Source organism: Sminthopsis crassicaudata, chromosome 1, assembly GCF_048593235.1.
Source record: "Sminthopsis crassicaudata isolate SCR6 chromosome 1, ASM4859323v1, whole genome shotgun sequence".
Taxonomy (NCBI): domain Eukaryota; kingdom Metazoa; phylum Chordata; class Mammalia; order Dasyuromorphia; family Dasyuridae; genus Sminthopsis; species Sminthopsis crassicaudata.
In genome coordinates this window covers 696,148,606-696,173,292 of record NC_133617.1, presented here as the reverse complement: position 1 = coordinate 696,173,292, position 24,687 = coordinate 696,148,606, and the positions used below count along the sequence as shown (strand labels likewise).

Genomic DNA, 24,687 nt, shown 5'->3' with positions numbered 1-24,687 from the left:
AAAAAAGGGGAAAAAAGCACATTTGTTGATTCTTCAAGCTTACTAGTTAAACCTTTCTTTTTACAGATATGAAAATTGAGGCCTGGCAAATTGATTTATTTGCCTAACATCATTCTGTAGTAAGTGACAGATAGACCCTGGTTTGAAAGTCAGTGATCATTCTGGGTCAAGAAGGTTTTTCATCCCCATAAGGAAGTAGAAACAGCCTAATAGGTCTCTGTTAAGCCCCACATCTCCATTTTTGCTTCAAACATGGACTCGTGTTTGAATATTTTATTTAATACCATGACTTTCCTTCTGTTGATTTTCTACATTTTCTCCTGTCATCTCTCCTGTTTGTATTGTTGCATGTTGTCTCCCCCATTAGATTTTAAGTTTTATGAGGGCAGGGACTATCTGTCTTCTTTCCTTTCTTTGTACCCTTGGCACTTAGCACAATGCTTGGCAAATAGTAGTTTAATAAATACTTGTTGATTGCATTTGATGCAGATATTAACAGTCAAGCAAAACAAATTCCTCCAATGGCTGTACACAAAAATACATGTGCCTCATTCTTTACACTAAATTCATCACTCTTCTGTAATACAATAAGAGCATGTTTCATCATTCATCCTCTGCAAACACATATGGTCATTGTATTATCTCTGGACCTTTACATCGGATACTAAGAATGCTTCCTGGCCTACCTTAGCTTCTTGGAATTTCCATCTGCTTTTAAGGTTAGCTCAAATGTTATGTCCCATAAGAATTTTTTCTGATTCCTCCCAGTTTTGAATGTTCCCATCCAGACACAAGTGAAAGCTTGTAAGCTCCTTGAAGGTGGGAATTTTTAAAATTGTAGTCCTTATCCCCCTAGCATGTGGTTGTCCCATAGCAGGAGGGGAACAAATTCCTACTGAAGCAAATTGAATTGATCTCGAATCAGATGGAATTAAGCCCCCTCTGCTTCCCTATTCCCTATAGGAACTATAAGAAAAGAAAGTTACTCTGCCCTGGAAAGCAGAGGGTCAGAATTCTGGCTCCCTTTGTTCTTTGGCCTTAACTAAGGCTTCAGAGGCAGACCAATTATGTGGTCTGCTCCCCTTGTAAGGCTATGATCCTTTTGGGATGTCAACTCATTCCATCATCTGTTGGTTATGGGGGGGTGGGTCAAAGTCCAGGAAAGGTACAGAGTATGTGGGGAGGAAAGAAAGGGGAAAGATGGAAGAGGAGAATGTAAGGGGAGGGTCAGATTCAAGCTTGTGAGCTCTAGATAGAGATGAGAATTAAATCCATTAAACATGTGTCAAGTCATCAGTTATCATGTGCAAACTCATGTTCACTGGAATGTCTTCAGGATTGTTCTACTAGTCAGTGTTTTATTTTATAAAGAAATTATTCATTTCACATTGTATTTAAATGTTGCTAGTTAGTGTTCTACCTGTATCTTAGCTTAAATTTGTGAAGATCTAATTTAAGTGGTTATAAGGTTTATACATTTAGTATTGTTGGATGCTTAAGATTTTATATCTCTTATTATACAGGAGGAAAAAGAGCTGTTTATTTTGGCTTGTCAATATGTACATTTAGATCAAATTTGTATTTGCACTGTCATTATGGAGAATGAGGGACAAATTCTAGTGTGTAACACACTATTGGATTTTTTTCTCTATTGGATTCCATCTATGTGTGTGAGATTATACTTAATATCTCCCCAGAGTATACAACCTAGTAAAAATGATAGATACAGAAAGAACTACAAGGCAAAATGGTAAAACATATAAGACATAGGCAAGATGTTCAGAAGACTTGTTCTGTGAAGTCAAGGAAAGGAAAGACCACTCCTGACTAGGTGTAAGGTCAGGAGTAGGTGGCATTGGGTAGGGTTTTGGGAGGACAGGTAGGATTTCAACAGGCAGAGTTGGAGGAGGAGAGGTGTTGCCTATATAGGGAACAAAGCTGAGCAATTAGCTCAGAAAGTGGGAGAGAATGAGAGCAGAACATTTACAGGGGATGGAAGGTAGTACAGGTTGGCAGTAGTATGGAAACACATGGTGTGAGGGAGAGTGTGAGATAGTGTTACAAAGATCAGGTGAGCAAAATGAACCCTTTCACTCTATCTGGAGAGAAAGCGTTGTGGGCAAAGGGATAGGGGAGAGAAAGAAGAGGATTGGTGGGCAGAGCTGAGTTTTTTAACTAGGGTTCCTGCCTTTTCTGAGTCTAGATCTCCTGCAAGAATTCTAATTATGTGGAATTAAGAGAGAAAGAATCTTTTCCCTATGGTCAGAACTTTATCCAGGCTGTTCCTATTTATGTTGCAAAAGAAATGGAGTTGGGAGTCATAGTCAAATAAGAGCACTCTAACATTTCCTCACAACAGCACCCTGGGGCAAGTAGATCTTATTATTATTATTATTATTAATTTTCTCGGGAGTTGTCACTTGCCCATCTTTTAAATATAAAACTCCCAATCATGAAATCAAATATGGGATTTGGATCCCATGGATCAAATATAGGTTCAAATATGATCCTATGGAACTCCCAATCATGGAATTTAACAATCTCCCAAAAGGTGGAATTTAACAATCTCCCACACAGTGAAATCTATTAGTGATATAAAAAATAAAGATATGTATGATTAGAAAAGTAGGTAGGTCACTCATATATATCTGAGGCCTATGTGATTTTAGGTTTTCTGACTCCAAGACATTTGCTCTGTTAACTATGATAGCCACCTAGGGTCACACATTTAGGAATTATTTGAGGTAGGATTTGGACCAGGGTGTCTCAAATCCATGTTGAATTGTCTTTTCCCTATTCTACCATAAGGACATCAGAGTTGTATAGTGGCAGGTTTTTGAACTTGTCATGGGACTTAAGTGTTCACATAATTAGGTGATTGGATTAGATAGCCTTTAAAGTTGCTTCTAGCTCTAAGCTTCTTATCTTGAAAACTGGATAAAATTTTGAAATACGCCAACTTTGTCTTGAGCACTGGAAAAAAATGGGTATTTAGAAAAGGAAGTAGGGCTGGGTATGGATGTGCAGGCCTGTAGTCCCTACTATCGAGGGGACTGAGAGTAATGGATCACCTGAGTTTGGAAGTTCTGAGCCAACGTAGGGCTATAGGTGATTGGTATCTGTAGTAAGTGGCACAAATATAGTGAACTTCTAGGCTACTAGGCTGCTCAAAGTTGGGCAAACCAGTAAGATTGGAAACTGAATAGGTCAAAGCTGGCTCTAGAGTGGTTAGTATACTTCTAGCCCGGGAGAGATAGGGAAAAGAAGAAAGAATAGAAGAAAAGCAAGTAAAGAAAGGAAAGAAGGAAGAAGGGTAATGGAAGAAAGAGAAATGAAGGGAGGAAAGGAAGAAAAGGAAAGAGGGAGAGGAGGAAGGAGGAAAGAAAGGAAGAAAATAGATTGGCCCCCATTATAAGGCTAAGAGATCTCACAAATGAATGAATACCTAGAGAAAGTATTTAAGCACATTGAAGATCTTCCTCTAGAATATTTGTGAGAGAACATCTATGGATGCAAAGGAAGAGAAGACAAGGACATCTGACATCTAATTTCCCACTTTTGAACCTCTTTGATATATCCAGCATGGCTCCAGGATTCTCATTTTATAAGATCCACTCAACCTTGTAACATAGCTGCCCCTCTCAGAAGAGGATGGAGCCATAAACTCCCCCATTTAAGGAGAGAAGACAGGACAGATATCTCCCGAGACATTTGTATCTGAGTGAAGCCATTTTAGACTTCTTTGACTACTTCATGTTATTGTGCTAGGTTTCTCCCCTCTCTCTTTTTCAACTTTTTCTGTATGTTGTCTTTTCTCATGAGAATGTAAGCGGTTTGAATGGAGAGACTGTCTTTTTCATATTTATATCCCCATCACTTAGCACAGGGCCTGACTGGTGCTTCATGATGTCTGACTACTTACTGACAATTAGTGAGGATGGGTTTTAATCTTCAGCAATGGGAGAAATAATCATTTTGATAAGATTACAGATCATTTCCCTACTTATAGCTTTGGCTCTATTCCACATTTGTTATTTCTTCTTCCTTTTCAAAGAGGACTTGTGGTTTCACAGAATGATGTCTTGACTAGTTCTCGAATTGGATGTAAGTGAGGCAGAGTAGTACAAAGTTGCTGACCTCATTCTCTCTTCCATTTCAGGGACCAGACAAAAGTCAGGATGACCTGGGATGGCCTAGGATGCAGTGGATGACCTTGGCATCTTTGACCTTTGGCCAACACAGTACCTACCATATGGTATTCAATCACCTCAAACTCAACATCTGGTTAAAACTCTAAATTTAGAACTGGACTACCCCATTCTTTTTCTTTTTCTCTGTCTCTCTTCCCTCTCTTCCTCTTCAGAATTTCTTTAATATTTATAGTCTGCCTCACTAATGAGGGATTTATTCACTGACCTGCACTGTCATATAACAACATTCTTTCCCTACTTCTCACCCTTAATGATCTCATGCAGGACTGGGCTTCACCTCCTGTTTCTAAAGCAGATTTCCAAATGGGTCACTCCTGCCCCAGTCTCTTCCCAGCGTTACTCCAGTCCTGTTTTTCCAGCTACCTGCTGGATACTTCCACCTGGGGTTTCCCCGGATGTCTAGATTTCACCACCTCTTTCCTTTACAATTCAGTGCAGGAGTCATCTCTTCCTTCCATGGACCCCTCCCTGATTCCTCCAGTTCAGTGCTCTCTTCCTGCTCAGATAATCCTGTACTTCCTTACCTACCCTTATGTTGTAGCGTGTCAGTTCCTTGAGAGTAGAGAATGTTTTATTTTACCTTTGTTTCCCCAGCACTTACCAACACCATGTGGTACTCAATCACCTCAAACTCAACATGTCCAAAATTCCTCATCTTTTCTCTTAGATCCGGGCCCTTCCTCATCTCTGTCACCTTCTAGTCTCCCTGAATCCAAGAATCCTTTCTCTGTGTCATGGACGGCTTCACAATAATGGATTTCATTGAGAGGCTGGTGATCCCCACCCCCTTCAAGCTCACGGGCCTTCCAAAAAGTACCTGCAGATGTCTTAGGGGTTCATTGGAATATCTTAGAATGAAAATTCCTTAATATGTTGGGAAGAATCGCCCATGTTTAACCTATGTTGAATTATTTGCTGTTTAGGAGAGGGGAGGGGGAAAAGAGGGAGAGAAACTTGGAATACAAAGTTTTGCAAGGGTGTTGAAAAGTATTTTTGCATGTATTTTGAAACATAAAAAGCTATTAATACTTTTTTTATTATAGTTTTTATTTACAAAATATATGCATGGGTAATTTTTCAGCATTGACGATTGCCAAACCTTTTGTTCCAATTTTCCCCACCCCCCCAGATGGCAGGTTGACCAATACATGTTAAATATGTTAAAGTATAAATTAAATACAATATATGTATACATGTCCACACAGTTATTTTGCTGTACAAAGAATCGGACTTTTGAAACAGTGTGCAATTAGCCTGTAAAGGAAATCAAAAAAATGCAGGCTATTAATACTTTTTAAAAAAAGAATGTTTCTTGAAGGCAGGAATTGTTTTATTTTTCTATGTGTACGGCCAGTGCTTTGCATGTAGTAAGTGCTAAATAAATGTTTATTTGTGAATTTGTGCTTTTTGAACCTCATGCCTCGCCCGTGAAACATCTTTAGAACCTGGCATTCAGTAGGAGCCTAATAAATCCTCGTTGGACAAAATGCACGAGTGGAGCCCTGAGAGAGAATCCTACCCTTGGGCTCTGTTGTGGCGATGGGGAAGCCATCACACTGACACTTACAAGGAGAATCTGTCATTGCTTCCTTTTCATCCTCTCCGGGGCGGAGAGTCGGGAAGGTCAGCTTGGGGTCCAACATGGCGTCACCCTTAGACTGTTAGTCTAAGAGTGGGGGCCGCCATCTTAACTCACGTGATTCAACAGCGCGGCCGGGCCTGGCTAGTATCAGGCGTACGGACGTACGGGGCGGGCCCTGGCGTGGAGGGTCTCGTGACATGCACTTCCGCTCGGGGCGGCGGCGGTGGCGGAAGTGAGAGCGGAGCTCTAGTGTTGGCCATAAAGCCCGAGGCGGCGACGGCGGCGGCGGCGGTGGTGAAAGAAGAAGGAGGAGGTGAAGGAGAAGGGAGCCTCATCGAGCGGACTCGGAGCGTCCCCTCCCCTGCTGCCGCGCTCACCGAGCTCTCGAGACGCATCCGGCACCGCTCCCGAGCCTCCGGAGGAGCCTCCCGCCTTCTCGCCTGCGGTGAGCCGCGGGCCCAGCTGCCCCCTCCGTCCGTCAGTCTGTCCGCCCGCCCCCGGCCCCCTCCGCCCTTCTCCCTCCCATCCCTTGGGACCGGGGCCTAACGAAGGTCCTGACCCGGGGACCGCGATCCCGCCGCGCTGGCCCCCCGGGCATTGAAGCGGGGGGTCTCGGGGCCTCGTGGGAGGGGTCCGAGCACTGGTCCGAAGCAGCGGGATCGGGACGGGCTCGTCTTCCGGGGCCGGGGGCTCGCCCTTCTTGCCTGGGGGATGGGTCGGTGCGGCCGGCTGCCTTGGGATTGTTTATTCGACGCTGGGTGCCGCGGGTGGGGAGGAAGGGGCGGCCGGAGCCGCCTGGGGTGGATCTCGGAAGCGGGGGGCCGCCGCGCTCGGCGCAGCCGGAGGTGAGGTCGGGCAGAAATTCGGCCTGGGGCCCTGGGCTGGAGCCTCGGCGGCTCCTCCGCGACCGGGAGCCGGCTGTCCGGGGAGTGCGAGCGGCGACGAAACAGCAATACCCCGTGACAGTTGCCCCGCTTGCATCGGGTGTGCGGGGATCTGTCACGCGTGTCAAGGCTGTGAACTCATTAAGTTCTTCAACTCGATTCTTTTGTTTGGGAGAGGCTTCCCGAACACCTGAGTCAAGCTGAATCAGTCCGAGTCATGTGGCCCGGGAGCTTGTCCTTGTGTACGGGGGGACCCTTCAGCAGCGGGACGGGACTCCCCGGGGCTAACGCGGCCGGCCCTTCGCTGAAGTCCTGGGCTTGGGGCGTGCTCTGGGTCAGCAGCTTTCTGGGGTTACCCTACGGAGGTGAAACACATTCTGAAAGGAATCCTGAAGCTTGCGGTGACTCTTCTTGCGCCTTCTAGTGTTTTTGGCAAAGCTTTCCTTGAGCTGCTTCTCCTGCAAGGAACAGCTCTTTGCTAAAGTCACTAATTCAGCAGGCAGGTGCTACTTCAAGTACACTTGTAATAGGCCAGTTAACTTAGGAGCACTTGTCAGGGTACTTACCTTTGTTAAGTGAGCCTCGGAGGCTGGCCTTCCCCACCTGCTTACCTCCGTCCCTATCATTTGAATTTTAACTAAGGTAGAGTGAAAGATCTGGTGTGTTTGAATATTCCTGCCCTTTTAGAGCGTCATCTTCTCCTTGGATACTGAAAGAATAAGTACTGTCTATTCCTTGTGACATTAGCAGCTGATTTAAACACATGACTTGTCATCCATGGATTAATAGTCTGTCCTGATTGTTCTTTTTAGAGAACTGGGGTCTTTCCAGATGTATATGAGAACTTGGTATTTAGTGGGTGTTCAAATATTTCTTGATGAGTGCAGTGAACCTTGTATCAAGAGGCGGAATAATTTGAGTTTGAATGTTTTTTCCCCAAGAGAAGGTTATCTTTAAAGCTGCCTTGTGTGTACACACACATGTTCCAATGGTTTGTAAGTAGAGGTTGTTTATAACTAGAGATTATTTTTATGTTGGGGAGATTCTAGATAAAAGCACAAGATAGGTTTGTGGAAAAGAATAACTTCCCAATTTAACTTGAAATAGTAATTCCAGCTTTTTGTTGATTTTTTTTTTTCCCCATTGTCTACAAATTGCTTTTTAGTCTTAAATTTGTAAAGGAATATTGCTATCGGATACTGTTCTCCAGATTTAAAGTGACACTCTTGTGTTCAAGAATTTGTATGGAATAACTTTGAACATCATAGGAATATGCAGTGAAACGATGAAACTTTGAAAACATGCAAACTGTTATTTTCCAAAGGGGAACATGTAAACATATAGCTTGGAAATAGCTATTACATTTTTTTTTCTTATTCATAGCAATCCAGGTTAAAAACTTGACACATGATAATTTAAGTGATATTTGGAATCTGATGGATTAGGGAAATGTGTAGGTTAAATTTTGAAAGAAACTAATATTTCCAGTGTACCTTTGACACATTATCCCCTAAGGCTTCAGTTATTGCTTAAAGTAAAGCTTTAATTTGGGAGATTAGGTAATATTTCTTTCCTTTGTTGTTTTAGCCATGCTTTTTTGTCAAAAACATTTCTACAATTTGTTTTCTAATCTATAGTTGTTAATCATTTGTTGAAAGATTTGAAACAGTTTCACTACTTATAGGCTAGGTTCCCGATTTCTTTGGCTGAAGTGATTGAGTTTGCACACTTGGGGTATAGCCTATCAGCTACATTTTCCATATTTTTGTTAAAATGTTGCCCATGTGAAAAGCCAATCAATAACTCTCTCTTTTTCTTAGTCCAAAGAAAGATTTTTGTTGAAATTTATAATGAGACTATATAGATCAGAGAAACATTGTTTTTGGAAGAGCAGCATTTTGACCCTGTGTTATCTGATACGATTGTTTGCAATTACTCAATGAAGGAACTTAATGAATCTGAAACAGCCTCCAAATAGTGGTGCTTATTTTGTCTGCTTTTTTTTGGCTAACTTTGTCTTTGCTTAGAAATCTTATCATACATGCCTCTCAACTCATGAGCCATGAGTTGCCTACAAAGTGGGAGCAATCAAAATAAAATCAGATAAACAAATATAATAAATAACTTAAAATTCTCCCCTCTCCCAACCCAGCCATTTATTTAACTTGAGGATTTTACCCTTCTTGAGAATGTACAAATTTTGAAGGAAACAATGTGAATTAAGGTTTGGTCTGCATTTTTGATGTAATAGGCAAATTGATGCAAAATATAACTTGATGTATCAACAGTGATCTGACTGACAAATTTTTGTAGATACTGAACTAAGGATCCAACAGCTGGCAATGGAAGCTAGGAGGAGACTTTCTTCTTATTAAGGCTAAACAATAGTTCACTTGGCACTGATGTCATCTTCTGTTAAAAGTCTTACGGGTTAGAAACAAGTGCCTGCTTCTCTTTTCTTCTCAGACCCTGTAATCCAAAGCCTACTATCTTATCTCATATAACATTGTTATTGAATTCTCAGTTATATTTCTTTGGATTATCAAACTACCATCTATTAATTCCATTTAAATAGATTTCTTTGCTCTTCCATCTGTAGTTTGCTGCAGTAACATTTTGCAATGTGTTAATCTCAAAATTACCTGCCCCCACATTTTCACTCTTTTTGCCATGGTTTTCTTCCCACTTTTTATACTGAAAATAGGGAAAATAGTGTGTCTCCTAAAATTCTCTGAAGTGTTACCACTTGCGCTTAGTTGTATGAGCTACAAATCTAAGGTGAGTGGGATGCCAGATATGCCATGAACAGGTCAAAGAAATGTTTGTTGAATTTAGAACTTTTTCACTTCTTAAAAAGATATATTTAAATTTGAAGTCTCAACTTTGGCCTGCAGTTTTCAGAAGCAACTTTTAATAATGACTTCAAAATATTTCATTTTAGGAGTTAGAATTTTGTTTCTTTTCTTGCTTACTTTATTGCAAATTATTTACTTCATGCAAGAGGACAGAAGAACCTCTGCTGTGTGTTTTTTTAAAAAGTGATGTCATCGCTGCTGTGGAGATCAATCTAACTGATTCTGCTTCTCACTTTGCACAGTGCCAAGCAGTAAGAGTTCCATGGACACAGCAAAATTGTGTCAACAAAGTAAAAACAAATGCCCACTTTAAGAATTCTCCAAAATAACGAGTAAATTACATATGGTTTATCTTGTATTCATGCTATTATGTGTATTAAAAATGTTTCTCTCTCCCCCTCACCCCCAAGGGTTTCTTCTTTTTAAGTGTCCTAATTGCTTTGTTGCTTTTTAAAAAATATTTGTTTTGATCAGTCAAAATCCGCCTTCTTACCTTCACCCTAAACTTCTCCCTCCTTCCCTCTCCCCCTGAATTGAAAACACAAGAAAAACAATCTATTCTAAATATATGTAGGGCATTGGTTTCTCTGTGGTAACTATAGCTATTGAACTAATATAAAATCATCTTTGATTTATCTTTTAGTTTTTAAGAATGGAAGAGATCAACTATCTTTATATCTTTCAGTTTTCAAGAGAATATGTTACTATGAAAAATGTTAATAACTCATACTTTTATAGTGTCTTAAAGGTTGTAAAATGCTTTCCTCAACAGTTCTGTTAAGGACTCAAGGTCTGAGTTTAAAAGATTTGTCCAACTGATATAGATTTCTGGAGCTTGTGTTCAGATTCTGGTACTTATATCCATTTTAGTTTTTGCTTCTATCCTTTATAGTAGACTGGAAGCTTCTTGCAGTCTGGAGGATTAGTCACAGTGCTTGGATGTGGCTTTCTTCCCTTCTAGTGCCTCTTTGTCAGTGGGATACAGCTTTGCCAAATCAGGGGGAGTAACTAATCTGCCTCAGGGCGCTCAGAAAACTGTTCCAAAGAGCTCTCCCAGGGCTGTGCTGCTGCTGCTGATCATTGTTCAAACTGAGCCCAGTTTCTGTGAATTCGGGTCAGTGAAGGAGAAGCTGGGAAGGAGAACTGGGTGCTGGCAGTGTGTTGAAACTGCTTGGTGCTAAGGAAGGGTGACTCAGACCCTGCAGTCTAGTCTATCTGGGATCAAGACAGACACAAACACATCCAAACACATATGAACATACAGTAATATCTATGATAATATAATCAGTATAGTGAAAAATTGTAAAAACGGGTTGTAGTTATAGTTTGAGATGAATGACATTAAACAGGAAATAGTAATATATTCTTGATTTCTAACTCCAGATCTAGCATTATTCTTCAATATTTGAAATACTCGAAGTAAAATTGTCAGTCTGGGTCTCATGGCTAAATCTCTTGGCCTTTCTTATTCCTCATTCTTTACCTTTCAGCATTGTTTAACATTATCCCCTCCCAGATGGTCTTCTCCTTTTTTCTTGATTTTCATTTATTGACGCTGCTCTCTCTGGGTTTTTCTCCTAATCTGTCTGCTGTACACATTACCTAGTCTCCTTTTTGTGGGCCATCTATCTCAGTTTCTCCTTTGCCCCCAAGTAACTACATATCTCAGTACTCTGTCCTATTGCTTTGTCTTTGTATTCAGTGGTAGCTCAGCCTGTGAGTCTAATTACCTCTGCAGATGATTCATCTGTATATCATTGTTTTCTCTTGAGCCCCAGTTCCCCATCAGTCCAAACGAATACTATACTGTATAGGTACATAATTTTTTGTGGATTGGTTGCTTCTGTTGTATCTAACGCTGCATTACACCATTTGGGATTTTTCTTAGTGACTTGCCCAGGATCACAGCTAGTAAGTGTCAGATGCCAGATTTGAACTAGATAAGTCTTCCTGACTCCAGGCTTGGCATTATCTCCATTGCACCATATATGTACCAGATGTTGGCTTTGGTTCCTGGGTGGGGGAGGAAGGGGTAGAGGCAGGTGTTTGAGAATGGATGGGGATGACAGGTTCACATCCATTCAAACTGGAGTGCAGCTCTGAGAAGGTGGAAATGAGGAAATATGATAGTCCATGCCTGTGCAAAGATGTGGAGAAAATTAATGGAATGCTGTATGTGAAGATCATCAAGTTGGTCATTTTGGCTGGAATGTCATGGCAGTCAGATGGTACAGTAGATAGGGCTGACTTTGGAATCAGGAAGTCCTAGATTCAATTCCTACTTTAGGTAGTACCTAGCTGTGTGACCCATGGCAACTCTTAACTTCTCAGCTTCATCTGTATAATAGGAGATGCTATTGCATCTGCCTCGCAGAGTTGTGAACATGTGAAATACTTTGCAAACCTTAAAGTGCTGTATAAATCCTACCTATTATTGTAGCTATTAATAGGTAGAATGGTGAAGATGAATAATGCGCAGTATATTGGAAAGACAGTCTGGACTTTAATTGTGTAGGATTTTAAATGTTAAATAGGAATTTGTTTTTTATCTGAGGCAGTGCAGAATACCAGAACTTTTGAGCAAGAGTTATGTGATCAGCCCTTTAGGCATATTAGTTTGGTTACTGTGTGGAGGATAGACTGGAGCCTCCCAGAACAGAAGGCTATTTATAATAAGTGTAGTAATAGGTTATATGGACCTAGAGTCTAGTTCTGTAAGCGAAGAAGGGAATTGATGCCAGAGATTGCATGAATGGAAAATTGACAGGATGTCGGAGGGAAAAACTGAGCATGATTCCGACCTCAGTGACTAGAAGGGCTGGGAAGTTCAGAAGAGAAGGGGAAGATGAAGGGTTTGAAGTGTCTTCAGGATGTCTAGGGGAAAATGTCCCTTAGTGGTTGACAACTTCTCAGTAGATATTCCATAGACATCTCAAATTCAGCAAATCTAAAACACTTGTTATTTTTTATATTAAGACACCCCCCAAAATTTTTTTTAGTGGTTTGCCCCTAGAATGAACTGTAGACTCCTCTGTTGGGCATTTAATAACTTCTCTTCAGTAACTTAGGCTTGGCAAACTAGTCTCTTCTTGTTCTTTATCTGTGACATTGTTTCTCCTTTTTCTGTGTCTTTGTACAAATTGTTCCTCTGTTCTGGAATTGTAGATCTCTAGCTTCTTTTAAAACACAAGACTCAGGTCCTAACCTCACTGAGGCCTTTCCATATTGTCCAATTTACTTTAGCCCTCTCCAGATTATAACACATATATAATTTAATATGATGATAGTTAATATTTATGCAATGCTTGTTAAGTGCCAAACACTGATCCTCACATCAACTGTTTGAGCTAGATCCTGTTATTGTCCCCATTTTACAGGTAAGAAAATTGAGACAAACATTGGTTAAGTGCCTTGCTCCAGTCATAGAACTAGTCAAATTTGAATTCAGGTCTTACTGACTCTAGGCCTGGCGCATTATATTGTGCCTCCTAGATGTCTCTAACATTTCTTTTAAGATTTCCTTATATGTGTAAGTTGTGTTAGTGTATTCCTTGAGGATAGGAATTCTTGAAGTTTTTTTATTCCCACCACTTAGCTTAGTGTTTGCCATATTGGTGATTAATAAATATTTTTTGTTGTTGAAAAACAGCATTTAAAAAAAAAATTGATCTTTTCTTACTGATTCAAAAGCAGTTTTTAAAGAAGTTTTAATAATATTATGTTAATACAAGTATTTGGGTTTTTAAAAAATTTCAATAGCACTCTCAAAATATATGTAAAAATATTATTCAACATTCTTTTTTTTTAAATTAAAGCTTTTTTTTTTATTTACAAAACATTTTTCAACATTGACCCTTGTAAAACTTTCTGTTCCAAATTTTTCCCTCCTTCCCCCCACCCCCTCCCCTAGATGGCAGGTAGTCCAATATATGTATATGTATTTATACAGTTATCTTGCTGCACAAGAAAAATTGGATCTAGAGAAAGGAAAAAAAAACAAAACAACCACCTGAGGAAAAAAACAACATGCAAGCAAACATCAACAGGAAGAGTGAAAATGCTATGTTGTGGTCCACACTTAGTTTCCACAGGCCTCTCTTTGGATGTATGTCTTTCTTCATCACTGAACAATTGGAATTGGTTTGAGTCACCTCACTGTCAATATTAATTCTACATTTTGGTTCTATATTTTTTCTCCTTCCCTCATTTCTCCCATCCCCCAAGACAGCAAGCAATCTGGTATAGGTTAAATATATACAGTTCTTTTAAACGTATTTTCATATTTGTTACATTGTGCAAGAAAATCAGATCAAAAGGGAAAAAAAAACATGGGGGGGAAACAAGCAAAAAGATGAAAATATTATGCTCAGTCATCATATTTTTCTGTGTGGATGTGAATGGCATCGTCCATCCTGAATTTATTGAAATTGCTTTGAATCACCGTATTGTTGAGAAGAGCCAAGTCCTTCACAGTTAATTGTCACCTAATCTTTATTATTGTGGACAATGTTTTCTTGCTTCTGCTCATTTCACATAACATCAGTTAATGTAAGAAATCACCTTGCTCGTGATTTCTTTTTCCCCCTCAATAGTATTTTATTTTTCCAATTATATGTAAAGAGAATTTTCAATATCAATTTCTCTTTTTTTAATTAAATAATTTTCAAAATACATGCAACAATAGTTTTCCACATTCACCCTTGTGTCCCAAATTTTTCTCCCTTCCTTTCCCATCTCCCCTAGATGGCAAGTAATCCAATATATGTTAATCATGTACAGTTCTCTATATATTTACACATTTATCATATTGCACAAGAAAAATGAGACCAAAAAGAGGGGGGACGAGAAGAAAAAAGGCAAGCAAACAACAAAAAAAGGTGAAAATACTGTCTTGCGATCCACATTGTCCTCACAGTCCTCCCTCTGGATGCAGATGGCTCTATCACAAGACTATTGGAATTGGCTTGAATCACTTCATTTTTCAAAAGATCCACGTGCATCAGAAATGATCATTACATAATCTTATTCCTGTGTACAAATATTTTCTTGGTTCTACTGATTTCACTTAGCATCAGTTCATTTAAGTCTCTCCCAGACTTTCTGAAATCATTCTGCTAATCGTTTCTAATAGGACAATAATATCCCATTACATATCATAACTTATTCAGTCATTCTCCAATTGAAGGGGATTCAATTTCCAGTTTCTTGCCACTACAGAAATACTTTATGATCTTTTTGGGATACAGACCCAATATAGTCACTGTTGGATCAAAGGGTATGCATAGCTTTATAACCTTTTGGGCATAGTCCAAATTGTTCAACCAGATTTTTAATTGGCTCATTTCACCATTGCACCAACAATGTGTTAATGTCCCACTTTACCTGCATTCCCTCCAACATTTATCTTTTCCTGTCATCTTAATCTTATCTGATATGTGTGAATTGGTATCTCAGAGTTGTCTTAATTTAGATTTCTCTAATTAGTAGTGATTTAGACTATTTTTTAATATGATTAGAAATGACTTCAATTTCTTCATCTGAAAATTTTTGGTAATTTTTCAAATTTAATAAATTTAATAAAATTCAAACATTTATCAATTGAGAAATGATTTGCATTCTTATAAATTTGAGTCAGTTCTCTATATAGTTTAGAAATGAGACCTTTATTGGAAACACTGGCTGTAAAAGTTTCCCAGCTTTCTGCTTCTCTTTTAATCTTGACTAAGTTGGTTTTGTTTGTGCCAAAACTTTTTAATGTAACATAATCAAAATTATCCATTTTGCTTTTTATAATGTTCTCTACTTCTTCTGTGGCCATAAATTCCTTTCATTTCTAAAGATCTGACAGGTAGATAAACTTCATCCCTTGCTCTCCTAATTTTCATGTAAATATTTATACTAGTTATGAAGCAACTTTAATCTCAGCTTGAGTTTGTTTTTCCGTTAATAATTTGGATCTCTTCCTGCTGGTATATCTGACTCTGATATTGGACTGTAATATCTCTGAGGTGACTATTCTGAGGTAACTACTAACATAGTAGTAGATAGCACCAGCAGCATTCAGTGTGCTTTACTTTCCCATAGTAAGAATAGTCCCCAGACTATTAGAATTATTTATTAGAAATTGTAGCATTTTGACAGCAAATGGTAGTAGCAATTTTTGCCTTTAACAAACCATTGTACAACATATATATGATATTCATATTGTCTCTGTTGAATAAATTTATAATGTTCTCGTCCTTATGTAAATTTCTACACAGCATACTGGTTATAATTTTGTTACAGTGTGAATAGGTATGCTGAGAGATCTTAAGCTTTTCAGAGATGAATTGATTTCTTTCTTTTTCTTTTCTTTTCTTTTTTTTTTTTTTTTTTTTTTTTTTTTTTAGTAATAGTTTTTATTTACCAGATATATGCATGGGTAATTTTACAACATTGACAATTGCCAAACCTTTTGTTCTAATTTTTCCCCTCCTTCCCCTCCTCCCCCTAGATGGCAGGTTGATCAATACATGTTAAATATGTTAAAGTATAAATTAAATACAATATATGTATACATGTCCAAACAGTTTTGCTGTACAAAAAGAATCGGACTTTGAAATAGTGTACAATTAGCCTATGAAGGAAATCAAAAATGCAGGCAGACAAAAAATAGAGGGATTGAGAATTCTATGTAGTGGTTCATAGTCATCTCCCAGAGTTCTTTTTGCTGGGTGTATCTAGTTCAGTTCATTACTGCTCTATTGGAACTGATTTGATTAATCTCATTGTTGAAGATGGCCACATCCATCAGAAGTGATCATCATATAGTATTGTTGTTGAAGTATTTAACGATCTCCTGGTCCTGCTCATTGCACTCAGCATCAGTTCATATAAGTCTCTCCAGGCCTTTCTGAAATCATCCTATTGGTCATTTCTTACAGAACAATAATATTCTATAATATTCATATATCACAATTTATTCAATCATTCTTTAATTGATGGGCATCCACTTAGTTTCCAGTTTCTGGCCACTACAAAGAAGGCTGCCACAAACATTCTTGCACATACAGGTCCCTTTCCCTTCTTTAAGCTCTCTTTGGGATATAAGCCCAATAGTAACACTGCTGGGTCAAAGGGTATGGACCGTTTGATAACTTTTTGAGCATAGTTCCAAATTGCTCTCCAGAATAGCTGGATGTGATGAATTGATTTCTCTTGAAAAAGAATGTGTCATTGAGGGATATGGGGATAGGGAATAAAGATATATTATCTCTGGGAATTTTCATTTTTTACTAAAGGAGATATTGCCTCATACTTGAAAAAGTAGTTAAGATAGTTAAACATATGTGTCACAAATTAAATCCTCTTTGTAGAAATGTTTAAAAAATTTTTTTCATAGTCAAGCAAAATAAATTCCCATATAGTGATTGTGTCTAAAAGATGTCTCACTGAACACCTTGTTCTGTTATATCTCTATGGGGGGGGTGGATAGCATTCTTCATTAAGAAGTCTCTGGAATCATAATTGGCACCACCCCCCTTTTATTACATAGTGTGGTTATTGTGTAAATAGTTCTGATTAATTCGATTTGCACCAAATCATCTAAGTCTTCCTAAGTTCTAGTGGAACTGACCTTTTCATAATTTCTTATGACAAGTAGTATTTTATTACACTTCCACACCATAATTTGTTTGTTGTCCCCTTAGTTTCCAGGTTTTTTTGTTTGTTTGTTTTTGTTTTCTGAATCACTTTTTCGACATAGTTCTAAATTGCTTTCCAGATTGCCTGAACCAATTTATGATTATACTAACAGTGTCTCTCCTACATTGGTCATTTTTGCTCAGCAGCCAGAGATAAAACTTCAGAGTTCCTTTTTAATTTGCATTTTCCTATTAATTATTAATGATTTGGAGCACTTTTTTTTGGAGGTATTTGATAACTTGAAGTTCTTCCTTTGAATATTGGCTTGTTCATATCTTATGACCATTTATCAATAGGAATGAAGATGTCAGATCAGATGTCTTTGACTAAACTAATAAGAGAAGACTAAATGAAGGAGATAGCATTTGAACTGGGCATCAAATAATGCATAGGGTTTATAAGTAGAAATGGTGGTGGTGGTGGTGGTGTGTAAAAAAGATTACAGTTGAAAGCAAAGTAATGGTTTTGGTTTGTTTCTCAAGAAGTAAAAGGTGATATTATGAAAAAGGGTAGGTTAGGATCCTTGAATGATGGAGTTTCTAGAATGCTGGGATGAAGAGCATATCCTACTCAGTAGACAATAGAAAACCACATAAAGTTTTAAATTAGTGAAACATGCAAAATGATTCTTAACTTAGTCTGGAGAGCTTGATTTTTTTGCTTGTGTCTGAGAACAGATTTGAACTCATGAAGGTTTGTCCTCCTGACCTTTGATTCTGAACTCTTTCACTGTGCCAACTAGCTGCTCAGTATTAGGAAGAAGAAAAGTTAAAATGAATGGTAATATTGGTATGAAATCTAGAGGAATAGGGGTGGTGATTCTTTGTTAGATCACCCCTCACTGCCACTGAAGACCTACTGCCATGTTGACACTGTCCCTTTGAAACCTGTCATCCATCTAGTTTTGAACCCATTTTATTATATTAGCATCTAATCTGTCCATATCTTTCCTTCTTCTTTCTAAGAAACATGAGATAACTACCAAAAACTTGCTAAAATTTAGGCAAGCTCAGTCCTTACCTAGGATTCTTCTTATCCACTAGTTTTAGTATTCCTGTCAGACTGCATTGAAGTGGTACAGTGGATAGAGCCTGATCTGAAGTCAGTAAGACTCATCTTTTTGTTCAAATCTGACCTCAGCGAAAATCTGGTCACATTAGCTGTGTGATCCTAGGCCAATTATTTGACTCTATTTGCTTCAGTTTCCTTATCTTTAAAATGAGCTAGAGAGGGAGATGGCAAACCACACCAGTATCTTTCCAAGAACATGGCAAGGAAAGTCAGATAGAACTGGGCAACAGTCCTGTCAAAGTACTATGAGTTCAGTCCAACTTGATTTATTGTTGATAAAGCCATTCTGGTTCTTTATAATCACAAATTTTCTTTTCTAGATACTTACCAACTATCTCTGATAATTCTTTCTAGAATTTTCCCAGGAAATGAAGTCAAGCTCACTGACCCAAAATCTCTAATCCCCTTCTATCCCCTTTTTAAAAGCCAAGAGATTTGTCCTTCTCCAATCTTTGTGGAACCTGTTCTCTGATAAGATGATCTACTGCATCCATCTTCACTTCTCCTAAGCTATATCTGGCCACTGGACCCAGATGGTTTCAGAGGATAAAATGAGGCAGGTGATCTTGCACAGCCCTCCAGCTTACTTACATGGTCATGGCATCACCTTCCTGATGATGTCATGGTCCTCTTCAAGAACGAAGGTCAAACAGTGACTGACAGTAATTCAGCATTCCTTTCTGTTAATTCTTTTAGGACCCAAGGAGGTAATTCATTCTGATCAGATGACTTGAATTCATCAAGCACAGATAACTTGAAACTGGTTGGGAAACATTTGTCTTGCTACAGAGTAAAAGTCTAGTAGGTAGCAACCAGAATAGTAATTAGTCCATTTTGTTTAAACTTCCCTCCCTATTTTTTTTTTTTTTTTTTTCTTTTTCTGAGGCTGGGGTTAAGTGACTTGCCCAGGGTCACACAGCTAGGAGGTGTTAAATGTCTGAGACTAGATTTGAACTCAGGTCCTCCTGAATTCAGGGCTGGTGCTCTATCCACTGCGCCACCTAGCTGACCCCCCCTCCCTACTTATAAAATGTTTTATTAGGAACTTCACATTGAACAGTAATATAGACTTCTTTATTGACTAATCATTTTCTGATTGCCTTTTTTTTTTTTTCACTCATTTCCCAATATATGCTTCTTGCCATCTTTTTAAAAGACACTTCAGCAAAACCAATGCAGTGACTGCACATGACAGTATGCAATATTGCATACTCATAGTCTCCCACTATTGCAATGAAGGAAGGACAAATGCCATGTACAGATAATTTTAAACACTCATTTTTGTAAGACTTTGTGTTCCAAATTTTTCTTATTTCTCTTTCTTCCTCTGTCCCCAACATGGCAAAATAATCTGATACAGATTTTTAAAATTTTATTTATTTTTAATACACATTGCTTTGAATCATGTTGGGAGAGAAAAAGCATAACAAAAGAGAAAAACCATGGGAGAGGGGGGAACGTAGCATGTGTTGATTTACATTTAATCTCCACAGTTCTTTTTTTGGATACAGAGGATATTTTCTATCTAAAATCTATTGGGTTTGCTTTGGATCACTGAACCAGTGAAAAGAACCAAATTTTTTCTAGCCGATTATCATACATTTTTGCTGTTACGTATAATGTATTTCTGGTTCTGCTTGTTTCACTCAGCATCAATTCATGTAAATCTTTCCCGACCTTTCTAAAATCAGCTTGTTCATCATTTTTTGGGAATGGAACAGTATTCCATTATCACAGCTTATTCAACCATTCCCCAGTTGATAGGCATCTATTAATTTTCCAATTCATTGCACATTTTTGCACATGTGGGTCTTTTCCTCTCCATTAGGATTTCCTTGGGATACAGACCCAGTAATGACACTAATAGGCCAAAGGGTATGCACAATTTGATAGCCCTTTGGCCATAGTTCTAAATTGCTTTCCAGAATGGTTGGTTCATTTTACAATTCCACCAACAATGCATTAGTGTCCCAGTTTTCCCATATCCCCTCCAACATTTATCATTATATTTTCCTGTCATCTTAGCCCACCTGAAAAGTATGAAGTGGTACCTCAAGAGTTGTTTTAATTTGCATATCTCTAATCAATAGTGATTTAGAATATTTTTTTCATATGACTACAGGTGGCTTTAATTTCTTCATTTGAAAATTGCCTGTTCATATACTTTGACCATTTATCAATTGGGGAATGACTTAAATCCTTAAGAATTTAACAGAGTTCTTTATGTTAAACAGAGTTCTTTATGTTAAAAATGAGACCTTTATCAGAAACACTGTAAAAATTTTTCCCAGCTTCATACTCCCTTTTTAATCTTGTCTCTGTTGGTTTTCTTTATGCAAAACCTTTTTTTAAGTTGTAATTTATTTTTTAAAGCTTTTTATTTTCAAAACATATTAATAGTTCTCAACATTCATCCTTGCAAAACCTTGCGTTTCAATTTTTTTCTCCCTCTCTTCCCCCACCATTTTCCCTAGAAAACAAATAATCTAATATATGTTAACCATATACAATTCTCGTATACATCTTTCCACAATTGTAATGGCTTGTGCAAAACCTTTTTTTTTTTCTGTTCCTGATCATCCTGTGCTGTTTATTCTTTTTTTTAATTTAATTTTATTTTTTATTAATTTTTATAATTATAACATTTTCTTTGACAGTACATATGCATAGGTTTTTTGGTTTTTTTTTTACAACATTATCCCTTATACTCCCTTCTGTTCCAAATTTTTCCCCTCCTTCCCTCTACCCCCTAGATGGCAGGCATTCCCATACATATTTAAATATCTTATAGTATGTCCTAGGTACAATATATAAGTGCAGAACTGAATTTTGTTGTTGTTGTTGCAAAGGAAGGATTGTATTCAGAGTGCAAAACCTTTGTAATTTAATGTAATCAAAGTTGTCCATTTTGTCTTTCATAATGTTCTTTTATTCTTCTTTGATCATAAATTCTTCCCTTCTCCAAAGATCTGATAGGTAATTTATACCTTTCTCTCCTAATTTGCTTATGGTGTCACTATGCCCAAATTATGTGCCTATTTTTGGTAGGGGGTATGAGATGTAGACCTATGCTGAATTTATGAAATTATTTACAGTTATTTTCCCAGCAATTTTGTCAAAAAGTAAGTTCTTATCCCAAAAACTGGAGTTTGGGGGCTTAATACTAGATTACTATAGCCATTGATTATTGTGTTGTGTGCATCTAACTTATTTCACTGATTTCATCAATTGATTTCTTAGCCAATACCAAACGGTTTTGATGACTGCTGCTTTGTAACACAAAAAGAAGTGAGTGTATATGTGGGAAGAATGGATTGAGCAAGCATTTTTGAGGATACCAGATTTGGGGGGGTATAGTGATACCAATTCAGAGGTGGTTATTGGTAAGTTTTTTTGTTTTTTGGTGTTTTTTTTTTGTTGTTGTTGTTCACAACCTACTCCAGGTTTTCTTGGCAAAGATACTGGAATGGTTTGACATTGCCTTTTCCAGTTCATTTTGTAGATGAGGAAACTGAGATAGAATTAAGTGACTTAACCAGAATCATACAGCTATTAAGAATCTGGGACTGGATTTGAAATCAGGTAGAGCACTCTAGCTGCTGTACCCATCTAGTTGCCAATTCTGTATGTTCTATTTTATGGACTTAGAAAACATCCTGAGAAGTTTATTGAAGGGATCCAAGACCCAAAAGGATTTAAAGAAACCTATGTAGTATGTGATCTGATGGTCTTTTCTGTCTCTTCCATCTGATAACATGATTATTTACAGAACATTTTTTCTTCTTGTTATCTGTGTCTAAACTAGATTAGAAATAGCTTAGTGAGTGGAAGTAATTACATTTGGTCAGATGTGAAGTAATGACCTGAGTTAAGGTTGGTAGCTTTTGAAATTAAAAGTTAGGATAAGATTTGAAACTTGAATTACTTATCCAAAACAAAGCAAATCCACATAATAATGGAATGAATATGCTTGTTTATTTTTATATACTTAGTTATACCTTTTATTGAGGCCAAATTTTTCTCAACCCGTACGTTCATTTACTCGACCCCATATCAAATAGTAACTGTCTTTTTATCATATGGGAAAAGTAGTGTAGGTATCTTGTTTTACATTTCTCAGGATTGTTGTGAGGAAAGTGTATTATAAGTTGTAAAATACTGTATAATTTGGGCGTTACATTGATTCTACTATTTTTGATATGTTTCCACATTTTAGTCCTTGGAATTGGACTGAGTCATCTAAGACTTCTTTCAACCATAATTTTATTAAAGTAGTTAGTTACTTATGTGGTTATACCATGATTCTCCTTGTATTCTGGTCAGTCAGTGCCATACAGATATTGTGCTAAGCTCTGGAGAGCTAAAGAAAAACATAAAACAGTTCCCTAAGCACTGGACTAGCCTAAGGGAAGATAAAGATGGAAAGTGAAGAAATGTTTTGGGGGATGATACAGTTTTGTTTGGCTGGAGCATTGGAATAACTAGAGGAAATTGGTCTGAGAAGGGAAATAGTGTGGTAGAATTCTCTCCCTAGCTCCTCTCCTTGTATTTATTTGTTTCTGCATGGTTACAATCTTTTTCTCTCTTGCCCTTATGTTTGAAAATGATGCCCACCCTTGAAGATCCAACACTTTCTCACATCCTTTATCTCTTTCCAGCATTATTTCTCCTTCCCAATTCCCCACACTTGACATTTGATTTGTATACAGTGGTGTCAAACTCAAATAGAAGTAGATCTCTATAAGCTGGACTTTGACTGTTTTATATTTATTTTGTTAAAATATTTCCCACTTTATAGAGTTGGGTTTTTTTGTTTGTTTTGCCTGCCAGATTTAAACTTTGTAGTGTAAGTAGAGCTCTGGACTTTAAGGAAAGAATACCTGAATTTAGATTCTGTAAGTTGACCTGGGAAAGCCACTTAATCCTTTCTAGATCTTTACTCTCTCCTCTTTAATAGGAATAATAATAGAATCTACTCCCTGTGGGGTTTTTTGAGAATCAGATAAGATAATGTAGTTAATGTTGTTATTTACCAAATGTTATTACTTATCAAATGATACAAGTATATGTTAACTTTTGTGTATATATTTATTCTAACTGAATTTTAAATTTCTTTGTTTTCTTACTCCTCCAGAACCTTTTCCACTTATGGTTAGGATTCAATGTTTTGTTCAGAGGATTTAAGGGTTAAAAAAAAGTTTGCTGTATGCAAATGCTAAACTGTAATAAGACAAAATGCAGTAATTCAAACTTACCCTAATTAATTAATCATGTGCTCTGATCTCATAGATGATACTTGTTACAAATGTTAAGACTATTATAATATATGTGCTTTTCATTAATCCATGGCAGAAACAAAATATCTCTTATTATCACATTATCGAAAGTGTTATTTTTTCACATTAATTCTTTTTTGTTGTAATAGGTGGTTCTTGAAAGCTGTATGTATATATATGCTGATCAGTCTGCTTACTGCTCAGTCTGCTTTCTTAGTGATCACCTTTACTCATTCTTTCAGTGTGGCCACTCACTTCTTATAAATTCTTTAGTACAAAAGCCTTCCTGATCTCCTTGAATATTCTTTTCCTCAGATCACATTGTTAACTAATTTAGATTCCAGAGGGCAGGAGTGGTTTTCTGATTTTGTCTTTGTATCTGGCACAGCTCATTTTAGAGTTTGTTGCACTTGATTTAAGATATATCACGGTTTTTATGCCACTTTGTAAATAAAGCTTATTTTGTAGTGTTCCCCTTCATCATGCATTTTAAATAAACCACATTATTTTCATCCCTTCTTGCTGTCTCTTGTTCTTGGTCAACTGCCTATATATGTTATATATTGAAGATCATTTTTCTCTAAAGTCTTTGCTTTCTCAACTTTGTACTTAAATCTCCCTTTTTTAAAAAAATAATTATAACTTTTTATTGCCAGTACATATGCATGGGTAGTTTTTATTATTATTTTTTATTACTTTTATAATTATAATTTTTTGACATTACATATGCATGGGTAATTTTTTGTACTCACTTCTTTTCCCGAATTTTCCCCTCCCTCCCTATACTCCCTCCCCTAGATGACAGTCAATCCCATACATGTTACATGTGTTACAGTATATCCTAGATACAATATATGTGTGTAAAACCGAGTTTCTTGTTGCACAGTAAGAATTGGATTCAGAAGATAAAAGTAACCTGGGTAGAAAGACAATAGTACAAACAGTTTACACTCAATTCCCAGTGTTCCTTCTCTGGGTGTAGCTGATTCTGTCCATCATTGATCAACTGGAACTGAATTAGATCTTCTCTATGTTGAAGATATCCACTCCAATCAGAATACATCTTCATACAGTATCGTTGGAGTGTATATCTCCTGGTTCAGTTCATTTCACTCAGCATCATTT

At 37.5% G+C, this 24,687-nt stretch overlaps 1 protein-coding gene across 1 annotated transcript in view; it reads left to right on the top strand.

Moving 5' to 3' along the window:
- Positions 1 to 5,907: 5,907 nt before the first annotated feature.
- Positions 5,908 to 24,687, top strand: part of RAB7A (RAB7A, member RAS oncogene family) — a 53,810-nt gene continuing 35,030 nt past the window's right edge. The window contains exon 1 of the mRNA XM_074283743.1: positions 5,908 to 6,238. The gene's annotated coding sequence lies outside the window, so the exon portion shown is untranslated. The remainder of the gene's footprint in view (positions 6,239 to 24,687) is intronic.